Raw genomic sequence first — 21,907 nt, forward strand, 5'->3', positions numbered from 1 at the left:
ATCTTAAGAAAAATCATACCAGATAAATACACAGTTTCACTGGAAATAATTAAGTACACCAGAAGTGATATGTAGTCAGCACAAAGCACCTTAAAAAATATTACCATTTATACTTTTAATAATGTGTCTTTAAACTCCCCTATAATTCTCTTGACTATTTAAAGTGAAATTATATATTATCAATGCATTGGAAGTTCTAGCATTGGTAAAAGTAAAATATTTAACAACAAAATAAAAATCTGTAAGAGATTTATAATTAGATATATGCTATTATAAACTTATTAAATTTTTGAAACAAACATTTTAAGGTAGACTGTGAGAAGTTAAAGTTGCAAACTATAATCTCTAGAACATAATTAAAAAACATAAGACAGCAAAAACATGGGTAGGATAAAGAAAATAAATACCAAAACAATTGCTTAATTCACCACAAAACAGTGAGCTCGTTACTATAACAAAGACCTGAGATAAATGAATTTATAAAGTGAGAAGGTTGATGTTAGCTCAGTTTGGGAGGTTCCAGTTGATGACGAATTATCACTATTGCTTTAGGCCTGCATCAGGCAGCATATCATGGCAGCTGAATATGGGAGAGCAAAGCCAGTCATCTTAAGGCTGGTTAAAAAAAAAAAGAAAAAAGAGGAAGAAGAAGAAGTTGGGATCCCACTACTTCCGTCAAGGTCACGCCCCTAATAACCAGAAAATCTCCCAGTACAACTCACCTCTTAATGGTTTCTCCATGTCCCAACTGTGCCGTGTTGGAGAAAAAGCTTTAAAAACATGGACCTTTAGAAGATAGTCCAAAATATAATGAAAGTCTTCTAAAAGATACAAGTAAAGAGAAATAGAGTAATGTATAAGTAAATGATATACTTAATCCCCAATTTTTAATGATTTTATTATATATAAATAGCCTAAATACCCCAATACAAAGACAGAAATTGTGAGACCAAACAAAAAATCGAGACCAAATCGTATGTAGTTAGCAAGAAACATACCTTTAACATAACATCTTCAAAGTAAAGGACAGCTAAAATGTAAACCATGCAAAAACTAAGCGTGAGGAATCGGGTATAACTGTATTAATAGCAGATAAAACAGACTTCAAAAAAGAGACTACTGCCAGAGATAAAAATGGAGTATTTCATAATGATAGAAAAGTTTAATATTCTAGGGAATTCATAAAAAAGACAAAATAGTAAAAATATAGAAAGTTGTAACAGCACTATCAAACAACTTGTCCTATTTGACATTTATAGAATACTACATCTAACAACAGTATAACATACAGTGTTCTGAAACACAGAAGTAGAACTAAATAAGACATACCATATTCTGAGCCTTAAAAACGTTTTACTAAACTTCAAATAACTGACATAAAACGGAGTGTATTTTTATCACAGTTATGTTAAATTAGAAATCAACCAAAAAAAATCAAGAAAAATTTCCCAAATATCTGAAATTTAAAGAAAATGCTTCTTAAAATCCATATGTCAAAAGAGAAGTTTCAAATATATTGAACTGAATGATAAATCATGTTTAAATTAGTAGAAAAAATACTTATAAGAAAATATATAGTTCTAAAATCAGTGATATATACTTTAAATTTGAATTTTTTAAGAGAAAAACAAATTAACTGTAAAGTAAGCAGAAGACAGGTATACAAAAAAGTCCGACTGACTCTTTTTTTCTCTTCTCTTCTTTTCTTTTCTTTTCTTTTCTTTTCTTTTCTTTTCTTTTCTTTTCTTTTCTTTTTTCTTTCCAGTACTTGAGCCCAGGATCTTTTGCACACAGTAAGCAAGCTTTCTATTGTTGACTGTTTTGTTTTGTTTTTGGAATTTTTTTTTTCCTACTAGGGATTGAACTTAGGAACATTGTACCTTCAAGCTCAGCCCTAGCCCTATTTTATTTTATATTTGGAAAGAGTCTTGCTAAGTTGCTGAGGCTGCACTTGAACCTATAATACTCTGTCTCAGCTTCCCAAATACTGGAATTAGAGGTGTACACCACAGTACCCAGCTTCATATGTTTGACTGTTGAGAGTCTCAAAATTTTATCCTTTCTGCCATTTATATATATTATTAGCAGGGTCCTCACCCAGGGTGGGTAAATATCATTGAAGTGACCTTCAGTTAACAGTACAAGAAAGTCCGTGTCTTAGTCCATTTTATGGTGCTGAACTAAATACCACAGTCCGAGTAATTTCTAAAGAAAAAAAGGTTTACTCAGCTTACGATTCTGAAGGCTAGGGAGTTCAAGATTGAACAGCTGCATCAGTGAGACCCTTCTGACTGGCAGGCAGGGACTCTGTAGTCTTGGGGAGCAGAGAGAATCACATGGTAAAACAGGGTTGGAGCTTAGTCCTCCTCTCCTCATCCTATGAAGCTACTGCCCCGTTTGATTAGAGCCCTGCCTAGGGCCTCCTTTAACCTTAATCATCTCCCAAAGGTCCCACCTTGGAATACCATGGTCGGATTGTTTCTACCTTCTTAATATCTCATGGTGGGGATCATTGAGGTCACTTTTGATGGAGACGTTCGACCCACAGCAGTCTGTACCCTGGTCAGTGCATTCGACAATCACTGCTCAATAGGAATTACAGTAAACAGTTCCTCGGATATCACCTGAAGGCAATTTACATGAAAATCTACATAAAATGTTGATTTCTGGTCACACCCAAAGCCAAACAAATCAAAATCCACACTTTATGGTTTGGATTTAGAATGTCCCACTAGACCTTACTGGAACAAGGCAGCCATGTTGGAAACAGGGCGTGGTTGCTAAGGGAGGATCTCTGGGGGTGTGGCCTTAGGGTTGTGTATGTCCCTCCTTCTCCTGCGCTTTGGTTTCCAGCCTCCATGATGTGAGATCAGAGTTTCTCAGCTCAGGCTCTCTCTGCCACCCACCGCCATACCCTGAGCATCATGGGTGTAACCCAGCCTGACATGGACTGAACCCCCCAAATCTCCAGAACTGTGAGCAAATAAATTTCCCTTCCTCCAAGTTTTGGTCATCAGGTATTTTTTATTGCAGCAGTGACAACACTGAAATAACATGCATATGTGTCAGGTGGTTCTAATGTCTTAAAATATTTAGAAATACCTGGGTAGCTGGGTGTGGTGGTACACACCTGCAATTCCGGTACTTGTGAGGCTGAGACTAGAGGATTCCAGGTTCTAGGACAAATAGTGAGATTTTCATCAAACTGACAAAACCTTTAAAAAAAAAAATAGGGCCGGGGCTGTAGCTTGGAGGTAGAATGCCCCCTGGGTTCAAACCCTAGTACCAGTAAAAAAAAGAAGGAAGGCAGGCAGGCAGGCAGGCAGGCAGGCAGGCAGGCAGGCAGGCGGGCCTGTGTAAAGTCAAGGAAGTGCAATTAATTCCCACAATGAAGGGAATTCCCAGGGAAGAAAGAATTCTACTGGCCATATCCTAGATTTGGGGGTTACCTGCTTTCTTTTTTTAATAACTGTTATGTTTACATATGACATTTTAGAACTGAAAAGAATCTTGGAGATGATGAAACTTAGCCTCCTATGCAAATGTGAAAACAAAGGTCCAGATTGCTTGAGGAAACATTTGACCAAGAAATCTGGAGCTAGTCAGAGCTTAAGACCCAGAGCTCAGACCTAACCCCTAAAGGTAGGTTCTTCATCACATAGGTCGCATCTCTTTTTTAAAGCATAAAGATTGACGTGTGTCCACTTACAACTGGAATCATTTGTTTGGGATCTTACGCAGCAAAAATAAAGGAACTGGGAGGGGAAATTTGACCTAACTAAAGAACTTGAAGTATCTCTCTATACAATTGTAGGCAGCTGAGCACTTCTGCAAATCACATGATCCCATCAGAGGAGAGCTTTGGTAGTTTCAAGGGAAGATATCAATTCTCTTCTCTTTTTGAGCTTCTTTTGAAAGGTAAGGCTATGCACCAACCTCTGCTTAACAGGGCACATGCAGAGCTTTAACCCCTGGGCTGCCACATTTTTATTTTCATTTTCAGTTTTTAAACCAAAGGAATGTTATAGGAGATGGCTGTTAGAGTCATTTGTTCTGCCTGGGGGCTAATTACTCAATTTGGTTCATTTTTGAAAATATTATGTTACATCCAAAGGCAAAAAAAAAAAAAAATTGATGGAGGCTTGTTTCAGGTTTGCGTATGTGATTTTCAAAAGATTAAATTAGTTAATCAGAAATTACGCTAGCTAAAATAGATCTGCTGGTTTCTAAATCTACAGTAGAAAATTGCTTTTTAAAAATAATTTGAATGGCATGCTGTTTAAATATATTATAGTCAATTCTCTCAAATGTGAGACTTGAGTTTTAATGACTCTAGAGGAAAGCTATGAGGAATGAAAGGAGCCACAGATACAGAGATTGGAAAGAGTATTCATGCATGACCTCCTGTAACACAAAGCTACAGCATCAGCCTCGGAGTGGGATAAATGGAACCCGGAAGAGCCAAGGCAAAAGGTCGGGGGCTCCTGGGGATTCTTGGTGAAAAATAAGGAGAGAATAACAGCCTTCCATCTTTTTAAAAAATTCTTATTGGTGCATTATCATTACACATTATACATAATAGTGGGATCCGTTATGATATATGCATACATGCACATGATACAATTTAGCCAATTTCATTTCTCAGTACCTCTCTATTCCCTCCCCATTTTCTTCCCCTTGACTTTTATTCTTTACCCTACTGGTCTCCCTTCTCATTCCATGAGATCATCCCTACAATTCCTCCTTTTTCTCTCTGTAGATTCCACATATGAGAGAAAACACAAGTACCAAGAAGTGATATAGATGGGTCATTTGGTGGTTCTATCTCTAGTTTTTTGAGAAACCTCCATACTAATTCTAAATTCCACCAACAATGTATAAGTGTTCCTCACATCCGCACCAACATTTATTAGTACCATACTCCTGATGATTGCCATTCTAACTTGAGTTAAATAAATCTCAATGTAGTTTGGACTTGCATTTCTTTGATGGTTAGTGATGTTGAACATTTTTTTCATATATTTGGTGGCCACTTGTATTTATCCTTTTTTTTATTTTTTAGGGTTTTTTTAGTTTTGAAACAGGGCCTCACTGAGTTGCAAGTAGCTGGCCTCGCTAAGTAGCTGAGACTGTCTGCAAACCGTGATTCTCCAGTCTCCACCTCCTGAATGCTGGGATTACAAGCTTGCATCACCACGCCTGGCTATGTATTTATCATTTTAAGAAATATATGTTTAGTACATTTGCCCATTTATTGATTAGTTTTTGTTTGGGGCATTGAGGGTTTTGGGGTTTTTTTGTTTTTTGTTTTTTGGGGTTTTTTTGTGGTACTGAGGGTGGAACTTGGGCATTCTACCTCCGAACTACACCCCCAGCCCTATTTTTATACTTTATTTTGAAACAGGGTCTCACTGAGTTGCAAAGGGCCTTACTAAGTAGCAGCTGAGGCTGTCCGCGAACTCAGATCCTCCTGTGTCAGCCTCCCAAATACTGGGATTACAAGTGTGCACCACCAGCTGGGCATTCTTTTTTGTTTTGAGTTCTTCATGTATTCTGGATGTCAGTCCTTACAGAAAAGTAATCCTATTGCTGCATATCTTTGCCAACATTTAGTGTTGACGGTGTTAAGGATTTGCAGTACCATTCCAATAGGCATGCTGTGGTATATTACTGTTGTTTTAATTTGCAATTCCTTAATGATGTATGATGTGGAACATCTTTTCATATGCTTATCTGGCTGTTCATCTTATTGTTGAGTTTTAGGAGTTCTTTGTGCATTTGGGATAACAGATGTTTATCAGATATGTCCTTTGCAAACACATAGCTCTTAACCTATGGCTTGTCTTCTCACTCCCTCTAAAGTGTCTCTGGAGAACAAATTTTTTTTCATTTTAATGTGTAATGGTTGTTTTAATAAGTATTGCCTTTTGTATCTAAAATGTCACCACCATACTTACTCATTCAGAGTTGTCTGGATTTTCTACTATGCTATAGAAGTTTTATAGTTTCTCTCTGTATACATAGATTTATGATCCACTTTTAGTTAATTTTTGTGAGGGGTATAAGTTCTATACCTAGATTTTTTGGTATATTTGCCATTTGAATCTATATGGATGTCTGCTTGTTCTAGCACCATTTGTTAAAAGAATATATTTCTCCATTGAATTGCCTTGCTCTTTTTTCAAAAAGTCAGTTAACTACATTTGTGATGGTCATTTTCTAGACTGTCTATTCTGTTCCATTGATCTACTGTGGTATCTTAACTTCTGATATCCACTTTTTCAATATTCAATTTCTTTATTATCCCCCAAAATTTGTCCTCGGAGAAAAATTTTGTTGCCCAAGATATTTATTAGTGAGAAAATTCTAAGAACCTAAACCAACAATGTAACCATGGGGATAAATTCCAGGGTTTTCACCAAAACACCCCATTATCTATGACTAAGTCTTAAAGATTGAATAAATTTGCTCAACCATGGGAAAAAATCACAATTAAATAACTGAACTACTCTAGTTATACTGTGGTGTGAATGTGTTCCCACAAAATCCATGTTGGATGCTTCATCTTTAGTGCAACCATGTTGATAAGTGGGACCTTCAAGAGATAATTAGTCATAATTTGCCCTTGTGAATGGATTAATGCCATTATTACAAGGGTAGAAGAGTGGAGGGGTTTTTTTTTCATAATTCGCCCTTGTGAATGGATTAATGCCATTTTTCTAAGGATGGAAAAGTGAAGTTTTTTTTTTATAATGAGAGTAGGTTCTGATAAAACTGCCAAATCTGTGGCATTATTTTATAGCATCATAAAATAGACCAAGTGATTTTTTTGTGTGTGTGGTACTGGGGATGGAACCCAGGGCCCTCTACCTCCAGGCTATACTTCCAGACCTATTTTATGTTTCATTTGGAAACAGGGTCTCACTAAGTTGCTGAGAGCCTCACTAAATAGCTGAGGCTAGCTTTGAACCTGTGTGATCCTTCTGTCTCAGCCTCCTAAGTACTGGGATTACAAGCATGGGCCATCATGCCCGACTCCAAGTGATTTTTAAATAATTCAATCAGAGTGATAAACAGGAATTCACTCTACTACTTTTGTAACTTCTTACTAACACTGAAATTTTGCCTCATTCCTTATAGATCTTATTTATCCTTATAGATCTGATTTGTCATCTCATTTACAATCAGTACATTATAAATAAAAGGACAGTGAGAATTCATGTTCTTGGCAAGATAATTCATTTTTTCCTAAGTCATAACATCTCAAAGAATTAAATGAGTTACTATACATAAAGTATCTAAAGTGTTTAAAACAATGCTTACCGTATGGTAAATGCAATACAAATATTAACTATTACTATAAGACAGGAAAGAGTCTTGAGTTTAATGTGTATAAGAATCTCCTAGAGGGTTTGTGTTAAATTATACATTCTAGGGCCTCTGTCACAGAGATTAGGAGACACTAAGTCTGCACTGGTCTTCTAGAATATACATTTTAATTAGCACCTCAGGTATCCTGAGAGAGACTGATGGACCAAATTTAAATAAGCAGTGGCAGTGGATTTCATCTGAGAAGCACCAGGGATAATAATAATAGAGCATTGGTGCATCATGAAAATAAAGCAGCATGAGGGAAGAAAACTCTCAGTCAGATAACAAAGAAAGCAATGAGTAAGTAATCTTAGAGACCTACTATATATAAAACTATTGTGTTCTAGGAAACAGAGTGAAGACCCAGATATAATACATGAAATCCCATGTTCGTGTCTAAATGTCTTTATGTATGTACACACAAACAAGGTAACCTCTGCTCTAATAGAATCTGCCGGTCACAGGGATCCCAAGCCTTTGAAACTTTAAGTAACCATAACAGAACAAAGGAGTAATGAAAAATAATTATCTAAAAAAGAAGTTCGTTTTCTAAAAAAAAAAAAAAAAAAAAACGTAGTTTTCTGTTTCTTTTGAGAATCATTTTGAAAATAAATGTGCTTTGTTATTGTCTTTTTAAAATTTTTAGCTGGCACATCATATAATACTTGTGCTTATTTATGGGGTCCAATGTGCTATTTCAGTGCAGGTGTATGACATATAATGGTTATATCAAGGTAATTGGCATACCTATCAACCCAAACATTTATCAGTTCTCGTGAGACATTCCAAATCCTATCTTCTAACTTCTAAAAAATATATACAATACATGATTTGTTATCTCTTGATTGTCATGTCTAGTTAGACCTAAATAGGCTTTGGGGAAAATATATCGCGAGGTCTATGTTCTTAAATTCCATTTATATTAAAATTGCAATAATTTAATTTGAATAAAAATTGCAATGAACGATCTTTTTCATGATATTCTTCAAAATCAACTGATGATGGAGTAGACTTATATTTAATTGGCTAAAGATATAAAGATGTGAAAAGAGACAGAAAGTTTAATTATTTTCACCTTTTCTTCTATTGGTAACCAATGTGATTTGTGATAAGAAATGTATACTATTTTTATATAGAAAATACTTAAAAGAAATTTTCAAGGAGATGGACCAATAGTAAGTGATTTTAAAGGGAAGTTGTAGATGGTTCACATTACCAAATGAGAAGATAATTCAAAATAAAAACTAAATGAGAATCATTCATTTAAAACATCTTGGTGTGGAACACGCCATAGAGTTCTTTTGCAATTTTTTAAATGCTACTGGTTTCGGTTGAGCACCATTTATCTTTGCTCTAATGAATCAGTTTACATATCATAGCTCTGATTCATCAAATCATTGAGGACTTTCTTTTTTTCCAAAATATCTCAGTTTCTCTATTTACAAAATGAGGGTAGAAATAGTTGAGGTCCTTATACTTTACTGAGGTATTTCAAAAAATTAATGAGTCATGAAAGTTCTGAGCGCTCTGATCAAAGGCACTATTTCACGATAAGAGGAGTTATTATTTACAAGTAGCTCTTTTTTATTGTGGCACTAATGAACATTGTGGTCAGCAATACCTTACTAGAGAAAATTAGAAGGTAAAAGCTAAGAAGCTGTTTTTCTCCACATTCAGATATGATTCTTGTTAACATTAATTGATCTTTTCCAGACATATTGAAAATAAGGCTTCCTGTAGTCGACTAGTTCCTTTTGGACAATTATTCATAAATATAGTCAATATCCAGGGTTTAGAAAAGTGAACATACTGGGAATTTTTCTTGGAGTTGATCAAATAATACGTGGAATTCATATTTTAACAGACTTGGTACATAGGACACAGAATAAAAAATTCCAATTATTATTATTTTCTCATGTATGGTTTTTGTTGTTTTATTTGGTATTGGGGAATGAACTCAGGGGCCTTTTACATCTGGCTATAGACCCCCCCCCCAACTATTTTGTATGCTTTTATTTAGGAATAGTCTCTTGTTAATTTGCTGAAGGTCTCGCTAACTTCTTGAGGCTTGGCCTCGAACCTCTGATCCCTCTATTACAGCCTCTAAAGTACTGGTAATACAGCCGGGCGTGTCATCCCTGTGCTTGGGCGTGTCGCACGCTTGTCATCCCTGTGCTTGGGAGGTGGAGACAGGAGGATAGCGCTGGTTTGAAGCCAGCCTTGCTGGCTTAAGAGACCCTGCTTTCAAATAAAAATATAAAATAGGTCTGGGAGTGTAGCCTGGAGGTAGAAGGCCTTCCAGGAACCCCAGTACCACTAAAAATAAACACATACATACATACATGCATACATACATACAGTCCTGGTAGTACAAATATGTGCCACCACACTCGTTCTAAGTTCTCTCTCTTCCTCCCTCCTTCCCTCTCTCTTTCTTTATCTCAATGGTCCTTAACAAAACTTTTTGACAAATATATTTTATATGCGTGTACATGTACACACACACACACACACACACACACACACACACACACAGAGGCATGCACATGTAAATTTAAAATTTTTACCTCATTTTTCATTGGGGATGAAGGTTATCCAAAGGTTTATTTAGAAAAGCTAAGAGTTGAATTATTGAGTTTGCTGGAAATTTTCAATCATGAATATAAATTTATCCTCAGATCTTTCTCAAACTAAGTCTCCATATACTCTCATGCACGCTAACACTCCAGATGAGCAGTCTAAATGGCAGCGAGGGCACATATTCAATAAATGTTTGAAAAGATTTCACCTCTTCTAAATTGATAAATGGTACAGAATCACTATGGTACAAATTAGGTTTCAAACGATCAGGAAAGATTTTATAAATATTAGCAGGAAAAAAACAGGCAATTTTGTTTTACTTTGTCCTTCCTAAAAGTGCATGTCAAAACATTCTTTCAGGAATATTGAGTAGCACTTTGTGTCTCTGAGAGCAAGAAGGAAGCTTCTTAGGGCCTCGGCAGTCCACTCATCCTAAGCAGTCTTCCTTCTCAGCCCGGGGCCTCTTTCCTAGCCAATGCCCTACCCTAAAATAAACAAAGCACTCAGCAACTAGAAGCACTTCGGCTGAAACATTTGGGAAATCAGTACATTCTTCAGGACTCAGGGTAAATGAATTTTTCATGAGCTAAAATCTATGTAGAAAAGTTTTCATGAAAATTGAGTGTTTTTCAAAGAAAGAATGCTACAGACTGAATTGTATTTTCCCAAAATTCAAATGTTAAATCCCCATTTCCAGTGCAATGGTATTGGAAGATGGGGCCTATGGAAAATAATTCATTTTATATGAGGTCATGTGAATGGGGCTGTCATGATGGGATTGGTGCCTTTATGGGAAGAGACACCAGAGAGCGTATTCTCTCTGTCTCTATCACCATTGTGTGAGGGGACAATGCAAAGGGGGCCATCTACGATGCAAAAAGAGGGCCCGCTCCAGAAATTGACCAGGCTGAAACCCTAATCTTGGACTCTAGTTTTCTCTATAACTGCTTTTTTTTTTTTTTTTTTTTTTTGCGGGTCTGGGGATGGAGCCCAGGAGCATTCTACCTCCAAGTAACAGCCCCTGCCCTAATTTGTATTCTTTATTTTGAAACAGGGTCTCACTGAGTTGCAGAGGGCCTCACTAAGTAGCTGAGGCTGTCCGCGAACCATGATCATCCCGTCTCAGCCTCCCAAATGCTGGGATTACAAGCGTGTGCCACCACACCTGGCTCTATAACTGCTTTTTAAGTCTCACCCCTCCCTTGGTTTATGGCATTTTTTTTTTATAAGGAGCAATGCCAACAATACAAAATGACAACAGAAAGGTTGTTGGTTCGCTCTGTTTATAGTCTGAACAAGAAAATTTTAACTGAAATTGTGATCTTGAAAAGATATAAATATTGAAGCCTGAGTTATTGGTGGTACATACCTGTAATCCTAATACTTGGGAAACTGAGACAGGAAGATTACATGCTCAAGGGGAGCCTCAGCGACTTAGCAAAACCCTGTTTCAAATTTAAAAAAGAAAAAGGCTACTGTCATTAAAATGAGTTTACTCATTCTTTTCTTTTTCTTTCTTTCTTTTTTTTTTTTTTTTTTTTTTTTGTGTGTGTGTGTGTGTGTGTGGTACTAGCAATGGATGCCGGGGTATTTTACCACTGAGCCAGTCCTACTTTTATTTTTTATTTTGAAACAGGGTCTCACTTAGTTACAAAAGGCCTCAATAAATAACTGAGGCTGACCATAAACCCCAATCCTCCTGGCTCAGCCTCCCAAATGATGGGATTACAAGCATGCACCACCACGCTCTGCTAGAGTTTATTCATTCTTGACAGTAATTTGCTTCTCCTTGAATCATCAAATTTAGCCAGAATGCCTCTCTCTGAATGTCTTCAGAACATTTTGGAAAGTTAAAACAAGTATGCCAAGTAACTAATGCAGACTTTTAAAAAATAAATTAGTAAAAAAAAAAAAAAAGCCAAATATGCAAAAAAAATGGTTTCCATAAATTATACACAAAATTGTCTTTTATACAGTCAACTAGAGGTTAAAATTTCCAGGGTTTTATGAACCTTTTAATATGTAAAATGATGTTTCAACTCCATACAAATGTCTTTTATATATAATAACATGGTCCAGCCAGGGAAGATGGTGAACAACTATAAAAACAGTAGTTGGGAGGCTGAAATAGGAAGATCACAGGTTTGAGGTCAGCCTCAATAACTTATCAAGACTTTGTTTCAAAATAAAAATTTGTACAAGGACTGGGGCTATATCTCTGAGGTATAACATACTTGGATCCAATCCCTATAACCAAAATTAATAATAAGTGGTCCTTTTCTCATATGCCTCAGAAAAGGCTCTGAATATGAAAAAGACCTGCAAACTTACAAAAACATGATGGTGCCATATTGTTTCCTATGAATAAAGGTATTAAAAACACACGATTACGCCGGGTGTGGTGGCGCACGCTTGTAATCCCAGCATTCGGGAGGCTGAGACCTGGAGGATCGCGGTTCACGGACAGCCTCAGCTACTTAGTGAGGCCCTCCGCAACTCAGTGAGACCCGGTTTCAAAATAAAGAATAAAAAATAGGGCAGGGGGTGTAGCTCGGAGGTCAAATGCCCCTGGGTTCCATCCCCAGACCCGCAAAAAACAAAAAAAAAAACAGAAACAAAAAAAAAACCCAAACGCACGATTACATTATCTTTTCATAATATAATGTCTGTGTTCTTGTTCTCTTTATCCTTATAGTTGTGTTCATTATACTCTCTATTTGTATTTATATTTAACATAATAAGGGAAGGATACATGCATTTCTATTAGGCAAGTAAAAAATAGGAATCTAGCTCATGTAAATGTTTCAAGTCATTTTATTTATTTATTTATTTATTTATTTATTTATTTATTTATTTTTGGCACTGAGGATGGAACCAGGGGCATTCTACCTCCAAACTACAACCAGAGCCCTCTTTTTTATTCTTTATTTTGAAACAGGGTCTCATTGAGTTGCAAAGGGCTTCACTCTGTAGCTGAGGCTGTCGTGAACCGTGATCCTCTCGTCTCAGCCTCCCGAATGCTGGGATTATAAGCGTGCACCACCACCACGCCCAGTTTGTTTTAAGTCATTTTTAAAAATCCATTTTCCATAGCCGGGTGTGGGTGCACGCTTGTAATCCCAGCATTTGGGAGGCTGCGACAGGAGGATTGTGCAGGTTCGAAGCCAGCCTCAGCTACTTAGTGAGGCCCTTTGCAACTCAGTGAGACCCTGTTTCAAAATTAAAAATTAAAAAAATAGGGCTGGGGGTGTTGCTTGCAGGTAGAATGCACCTGGGTTCTTTCCCCAGTACCACACCAAAAATAAAAAAAATCAATTTTCCCTCCAAAATATTTTTTCTTCTAATCACAGAGTGGAATACAAGTTTCTAGATTATAGAAAATTTACTAGATAACTTATTAAGGTATCTTATGAAATACATCTTTAAGTTATACAGATTTCACTGCGGGTTTTATATCTTTACATTCTCTCTCCTGTCCCAGATCAGATTTCAGACTTGACTTGCAGTCACTTCACAATTCTAGATTTGAATCATGTCCATTGCTAAATGCCAGGCAGTGATAGAGAATTTAGAAGGTAGGGTCACTTGCCAATACACACTGGTTTGTTTTTCAAAAGAATTTCCTGGACTATGCTTAGTTCTGGCTAGCACATTAATTCCAACACTGTCCTAAATGCTATGTTTTATTTTTAATATTAGAACAAAATCTTAAAAATACTGCATAAGAATATCACACACACACACACACACACACACACACACACACACACACACACTCCTTAATGCATGGCTTCCTAATTAAATAATCCAAATGTATGGATTGTTTACAATTAAAATTCAGAGGAAAATCTAGTTATCTGCAACTGATTAGGAACAGATACATAGAATACAATAAATATAAGGAAATGTCCAGAAAAACACTTCCTCCTGGTAGCTAAAATGTAAAATGAAATTATTTTATTTCTAATTCAATATTTATTTGGAAAACCATGTATTATTTTCCAACGGATTTCCTCTGTGACTAAATATGTAAAAACTCTGTACTTAATTGATTAGTTTTATTCTACACTGGATAATTCTCAGACCTGAGTTTCTCATAATGTCTTTTCTACAAACTTTCCAGCCTCAGGGATGCAAAAAGTCAGCCCAAACATTCTAAAGTAGCTTTGTATACGTAGGCCACAAAATGGCCCTAAAATAAAAATCTTTCACTATTTGCATAACCCTTGAGATGTGAGCCTCTCAGCTGCCTCCAAGAACCTTTCCCTCATGTCTTCTGCAATCCATCTTTGCTCTTGATTTTGTCTCTACTAATTTCTTCACATACTGAGATGCCTCAGACACACATTGTTCCAAGATGATTACAGTCAGCCTATTCATTGTGGTCTAAAATTTGTCCCCCAAAAGTGACCAGATTTGAGCATTTTTAGATCCTACCTTCATTGTGAGACCTCAGCCAGTTGCAAAGTTTTCCTCCAAGTACTTATGGAAGTCTGTAGATGCTGACTTCCAGCACTTTATGAACTGCTTCTTCCTGTTGTTGTTCCCAATTGCTTCAGGTGTGATGATATTACTGCTGGCATCGCTGTCGCTCTTCTAGCCAAAGAATCTGATAGTAATCCAATAGTAATCTCTGTACCAAAATATTCCCAGCCCATCCCCACAGACAACCTCTTAGTAAAAAGGTTCGTCTCTTTTGGCAAATGTATTGTTTCGTTACCCCACCACGTCCACCACCATAATAAGGCTCTGCAATGTTAGGGCGAGAAGCAAGGACCCCAGTTATCATATAAGTCATTGATAGATGAATAGTACAAGAGAAAAAAACCCACCCAACAACACTGACCCTTGCTGAGACTCCTCCACTCAGAACCTGCATGTGAGTGGTGAGGCCTCGGTCAACAGGAAGTTTGACTTTCAAGCTCAGCCTCCTTCCCCTGCACAAATGTGTTCATATGTACATATAGTAGTATATAATTCTCTCACAAATGTGCAAGCAAGTATCTTAGGTTGATCCTTATATCATTTAAGACATGAATTGGAACAGAAAATAGGATCATCATTTTTTTTTCTTTTGGTAGTACTGGGGTTCCTGGAAACCCTTCTACCTACGGACTACACTCCCAGAACTATTTTACACTTTTTATTTGGAAACAGGGTCTCTTAAGCCAGCGCGGCTGGCTTCGAACCTGCAAGATCCTGAGATCTTCCTGTCTCTGCCTCCCAAGCACGGGGATTATAAGCATGCGCCACCACACCCGGCTAGGATCATCAATTTTATTAGTGAAAGGGAATAAGGATCATATTTGTAAAATTCCTAAATATATTTGCTCTTTCCTGATACAGACTCATGGTAAAAATGCAAACTAGAATTTCTTATTTTTAAATTTTTTTTTAATTTTATTTTTCATGTACTAGGTATTGAACTCAGGGACATTCTACCTCCAAGCTATGCCCTCAACCCTTTTTTTTTTTTTTTTTTTACTTTGAAACAGGGTCTTACAAAGTTAGTGAGGGTCTCACTAAATTGCTGCAGCTGGCCTCAAAATTTCTCTTGTCTTAGCCTTCTAAGTACTAAGATTACACACATGTGCCACCATGTCCAGCTAGATATTATTCTATAGACAGCAATGACAGTCTCAAAACAGGACAGTGGGTAAATATTGTGTTCCTCAGCTTACCTTTTATGGAATGAGGAAATAAAACATGTCCCCAAAATGAGGAAATAAAACATGTCCCAAAAGAATCTACATACCCATTTAAAAAAAAACATAAGATAAATTGAAATATACAATGGCACTCTATGGTGTTTAAAAATAAACACTGAGCTGCTGCTGTATCAGAATACATATCTGGAAATAAAGTTTAGAAGAAAGGTTATATGCAAAGGCAGAATCTGGAATCCTGTTCATCCTTGTCCTGTGAGAGCCTGGTGTTCATGGAGAAGCAAGGCCTTGCTAACACATCTGTGAAGTGGTGAAGCTTTACACCTGTGGTACACCACCTCAGAAGCTATACTAGCTTCCTAGACATCCTGGGAAAAAAATGAACCAGAAGCTGTGTGCATGTAAGTTTCCATCACACCAAACCTCAATGTGATGTATGGTTACAATGCGCAAATAAATGCAGATTAAAAGAATTGTTACTTGGTAATAATACTAAACTTGGTGAGGGATAGAATGTTTTTGTCTATACTTCTTGAGGCCAGAGGTCTGAAATTGAGGAGCTGTCAGAGCTGGGTTTCTTCCTGAGTACCTGGGTTTCTTCCATTCTGTGACTCTCCCAGCTCTTGGTGAGATAAAGGCCTCCCTCCAACCTCAGCCTCCATCTTCACATGGCTTTCCCCTTGGCATGTGTTTGTGTTTCAAATCTCTCTTTCTTCTTTCTTAAAAAGACATTAGATTAAGGGCCAACCTTAAACACAGGATGATCTTATCTGCAGACCTTTTTGCATCTGCAAAGACCCGATTTCCAAACTAAGTCACATTTTCAGGTACTGGGGGAAAAGGTTTGGATTTTTTTTGTTTGTTTATTTTGCTTTGTTTTTCTTCCTTTCTTTTTGGAGGACACAATTCGACCCACTACTGAAATGTCAGGAAAGCCTGTACTTGCTAAATTGGGTCACTTATGTGAGAAAGCTCAAAATAGACATAACCTTAATGTGCCTACAACAGGCAGGTTTAAGTGGCACAAGGAAGAAATTGAACACAGTTATAGAATTTCCACACTCTAAATTTGAAAACACCACCTGCCCACTCTAAGCTACTCCTCTCACATTTGCAATAGAATATAATATTGCTGCCTGTTGCCTGTTTTTATAAAAAGGTATCATGGATAACAGTTCTTTTACTTGGTGAAATGTTTTCCTCTTTAGCCTGAATTAGTTTACATTTCATAAAGAACAACTTACATACACATGCTCCTGGCCCTTCATGTGTGGGATTCTTGTAATTTTTTATTCGAGATAGATAAAGTAACTGACTATCCAGAGACCCCTTTCCTCTCCTAGCTGTACCAAAGCTTACTTTAGTATCGCCAAGTACAGCATTACACATAAACAGAAAGTACAGATTCAGCAATCAGAACAACCATAATCTCTAAGTTAAATTTCCTAAATGGTAGTTTTACAAATATCAAAATATACACATCGTACAATGATGCTTGTGCAAATAAGTCCAAGTAGTTTCTTGATTTTATCCAAATGAGTTTATGCAACTTAGGATTTTATTATAGATAGTTTATGGTATGCTAGTAATGAGCACTATCACACACACACACACACACACACACACACACACACACACACACACAAAGATGAAGTGAAACTAAATTATTCCAGAGTCAGGATAGGTGGTGATAATGAGGGAAGCTTCTAGTAAAATGTTTATGAAAACTAAAGGGAGGGCTCAATGGGATCCCAAATCACATGTTCTAGGAAGGGTTTTTTAGGAAGCAAAATTAGAAGACAGACAACCTGTAGGACTGCTATTTCATTTTGTCATTTTCAAAAGACATCCTCTGACATTTTCTGATACAGTTTTAATGCTGGCCTTTCCTAATAAAGAGCTCTGGAGCAGAACCAAGTATTTCCAAGCACGTCTTTCAGACTCCTCCGTGTAAGCAGGGGTGGCTCTGGCCACCTCTGGGTGGATCCCAAGTCTCTTCTGGAACTCAGATGCTTCCAACTCTGAAGCCTCCTCCTCGATGCCCCGATCTGTATACCCAAGAAGGCCACAGAAAATTCCACTCACCTTTGTTATTCCAACATTGACTGACCACACAGTAAACTGGCCCCTTTATTTTAAGGGTAAGTAATCTTTGGTGTTTTTTTTCTCATAAGCTACAACTTGTCAGATTATTTTCTGTTTAATATATATAGAAAACTCCAAAGCCCAGAGGTTTTAAGATTAGGAAACAACAACAACAATAAACTTTATTCATACCGTAATGTTTACAAGTGAGGAAAGTTGCGCCGTGGGTGAAAGCCGCTTTCCCACTTAATAAATATATCCTCAAATGTGGATACCGTGCTTTGCTGTGCATTAATATTGCATGCTGTTTGCTTCAACAGTGTACCACTTGCTTGTTGTGATGCTTAAACCAGTCTGGGAGATGAAGAGATGTAAGAGAAGCCAGAACTCTTTGGTTCATTTCCCCAAGTTAAGATCCCCAAGAACAGTTCCTCAGCTCTACACACACAGAGGCACTTTATGTAGGCTACCTTGTTTATTTGCATAGAGATGCCAGCATTTATATAAATCCAATGTGCACTTTACTTCTCTCTCTCTATATATATATATCACCTGAAAACAGTATCATCTATAAAAGGTATGTATTCATCTAGCCAGATGCATGCTGGAAATATAAAATAATCCCTCTTTCAGGCTTTAAAAAATGCTGGAAAGTATAATATGGAATTTTCCATGTCTCCAATGTGAGAGTTTTAACATGAATTAATGGAAAGGAGCTTCCTTAACAGGAAGGAAATGCAGACAGTTACTAAAAAGAACACTGAGCTCTGGTTCCAGAGAATAGCTGGCTGCCTTCTTTGCTCACCGGTACGCTGGATTACTTTGCATAATTATTTATACTTCTTAGGATCAGTTTTATCCTCATGTATAAAATAGTTGGCAAATGCCTGATGATCCAATAAATTCTACGAGACTTTTGTAAGCCCATAAATAATTTTGGAAGACCTGTCAGTTACAGTTACTCTCTATAAATACATGACTTGGGTGGTTTCAAAGGCGAAAAAAAAAAAAAAAGCTGTCAAAACAAAAAGGAAATAGTAGGCACAACAGTCTTTATTCAACGGCAAGCATCTAATAAGCATTTGCTAACTCAGAAATGAGACAGAGCATCTAGAGGCCTGACTTCAGCATAACTCTGTGATGTTTAATTTTGTATGTCAGCTCTGCTTAAACTGTGATGCCCAGCTGTTTGGCCAAACACCCCTCCACATGTTGATGTGGAGATATATTTTAGATATGAGTGATATTTAAATCAGTAGACTATGAGTAAAGCAAATTACTCTTCATAATCCATGCAAGCCTCATTTGGTTGAAGACACTCAGGTTTACTGAAGAAGAAAGGCTTGTTCTCAGACCACGGTAGAGAGCCTGCTTGGTCTCAAGACTGTAAGTCAACTCCTAAATGAGTTCTGGTCTGTTGCCCTGGAAGAAAAGATTTAAGTCTGTGCGTCAAAACCTGCTTGGATTTCATATCAAGTCTTCTCTGATCCTCGGGCTGCCAGTCTTCCCTCAGGATTTCAGACTTGCGGTCATTACCACTGTGCCCACATCTTTCCTTTAAGTGTGTGTGTGTGTGTGTGTGTGTGTGTGTGTGTGTGTGTGTACTTGTTCTATTTGTATTCTGTTCCTCTGCACAATTCTAATATACCATCTGAATTTTGGATCCTTCAAAATGAGAACAGAGCTGGCCTGAAAAATAAGTTTTCTTTGTTTATTCATGCAGAAAGAAAGAAAAGGTTGGCTACACGAATTTATACCAGAGACAGAAAGGAGAGGTGTACTCAGAAGGGCATAACATTTAGAGAAGTTACTATTCTATAAATGGGAACTAAACTTTAGAATCATTATGAGGTTTTTTTTGTTTTTTTTTTTTTTTTTCAGGTCTGGGGATGGAACCCAGGGGCATTTGACCTCCGAGCCACACCCTCTGCCCTAATTTTATTCTTTATTTTGAAACCGGGTCTCACTGAGTTGCAGAGGACCTCACAAAGTAGCGGAGGCTGTCCGCAAACCGTGATCCTCCAGGTCTCAGCCTCCCAAATGCTGGGATTACAAGCGTGCGCCACCACGTCCAGCTCGTTATGAGTTTTAAATAAGTTAAAGTTTACCTTATTTAGAAAAATATTTAGGATAGCACCAAACACCTTATAAACATTCAAGAGTTTATCTAGGATTAGTATTTTCATCATTAGCATTAGCATTTTTATTGTTCCAGGACTGTACTTTTTGTATCTGTTCAAGTACTAATATTTTAGTCCTCATACTTACTTAATGTGGCAGGTATTATATGCCCATTTGGAAGAAATGGAAAAGAAAGATTAGTCAGTTCATCCAAGGCCACACCTCTAGTAAATGGTGAAGCCTGGACATAAATTCAATAGAAATAAGCAGTTGTAACTAGGAGAAAAATCAATCATGATAGGCCCCTTTTCCTCTTGTACTTTAAGAAGTTATTTTAATAAGAAAGACAAAATATTGAGAACTAAACACACACTGTAAAAAAAAAAACAGTAGAATGATTTTCCATGAATCAACTACATTTATACAGAAAACTTTCACTTAATGCTTTCAAAAAGTTATAATATGATTCTGACATTAATTTATGTGTTAAACTAAGAACTTGGAATTAATTCAGTTTCTAAAAGCTTACCTTTAAATTTCTTATTTATTTATTCATTCATTCGTTTACTTGTTTATTTTGCAGTACTGAGGATGGTATCCAGGGACATTCTACCTCTGAGCTATACCCCAAACCTATTCTTTTTATTCTTTATTTTGAAACCGGGTCTCACTGAGTTGCAGAGGTCTTAACTAAGTAGCCGAGGCTGTCCTCAAAGCGCGATCCTCCTGTCTCAGCCTCCCAAATGCTGGGATTACAAGCGTGCACCACCACGCCCGGCTAATATTTTTTCTTCTTAAAAAAATTTTTGGTTTGCATTCATTTTATGCTGAATTTTTCCCATACCATAAGTTTTTGTTTGTTCAGTTTCTTCTCGGGTATCTTTGTCTTTTGTGCAACTTCCTCTCCTGGCTTAGGAACACATCTCCTTGTCAGCGAGAACCACCTCACTGTGGCAGGAAGGTCCTCTATGAGTTAACCCAATCATGAGCTCTATGTGTCTTCTTCGCCTGGTTAGGTTCAATGACCAGGGAATCGACATCTAAACCCTTATTTCCAGCATTAATTTCTGTATTTTTAAGGATGTGCAGCAAAAACTCAGCACTGTTTTGGGGCGACCATCTGGTGTCCAGCCCCAATGTTTGGCCTGGGCACATCCACCATCTCCACCATTGTAATGATACACACTGCTTCCGCAAAGTGATAAATTTCAAATACTTGATGGCTTTTCAGAGATGTGCATGCCCTTGATGGCCCCGGGCAGTTTCACAGGTGTTCTTAAATGAGAACAAAGATTTGGACCTCTTAATTTACATGTTTTTGTGGGATTTGGGAGAGTCAAGAGAGTAGTGATTCATTTTCACAGATTACCTTAGGCCACTTATAGGAAGAGGAAAAGTGGAGACTACTGGGAAAATTCATGAGAACCCCAATCATTCTTTCTTATTTGAAGGAGGCATTTGTAAGGCGAATGCTCATGCTAAGGTTGAGAACAATATATTTCTTGCCTTCTACCACACCAAAGCATTTGTTTAAAGGCTGAGATGCAATCTTTAAAAGGAGTGTCATGTAGCTTCATAAATTAGTGAATCCAAATATGCCATATACCAAGAAGGATTCTGCCTTAAATAATCTTTGACATTCAGGCTTAAAAATTATAGGCAATTGTAGAAAATCATGCCATAATTACTTTCCCAAAAAATTTTAGTTACACTGAAATATTTGCCATCATCAAAAGCACACATAGGCCACCAATGAAATGTTATACTTTTAAAAAGACAGGTTAGCATTTGCAAGAAACCGTGTCAACCAATTTAGCACTAATAATAATATCAAAGATTGAAAATAATTGGTCTTTTACTTGGTATTCTCTTTGTCCATGCTCATCAAAGGGCTTCATTAATCAATTATAGAGAATTATATCATTACCTTGTAGGGGTGTTAAAAGAACATATAAATGATAACTTTCTCATCAGTTAATTTATAGGTATTGAAATGTAATTACAAAAAGAAATGTTTAATCATCATTGTTATTTAGTTATACTATGGTTCATAGAAACAAATTCTACTCAATATGGTGCCTTGT

General features: G+C 37.0%; 1 pseudogene across 1 annotated transcript; it reads right to left on the minus strand.

Annotated features, from left to right (window-relative positions):
- Positions 1-20,640: 20,640 nt before the first annotated feature.
- LOC308273181 (large ribosomal subunit protein uL22-like) lies at positions 20,641-21,179 on the minus strand (annotated as a pseudogene). Its single transcript has one exon. The product of its transcript is annotated as a large ribosomal subunit protein uL22-like (transcript).
- Between the last annotated feature and the right edge of the window lie 728 nt (positions 21,180-21,907).

This window comes from Muscardinus avellanarius (genome assembly GCF_963383645.1).
Source record: "Muscardinus avellanarius genome assembly, chromosome: 14".
Classification (NCBI taxonomy): Eukaryota; Metazoa; Chordata; class Mammalia; order Rodentia; family Gliridae; genus Muscardinus; species Muscardinus avellanarius.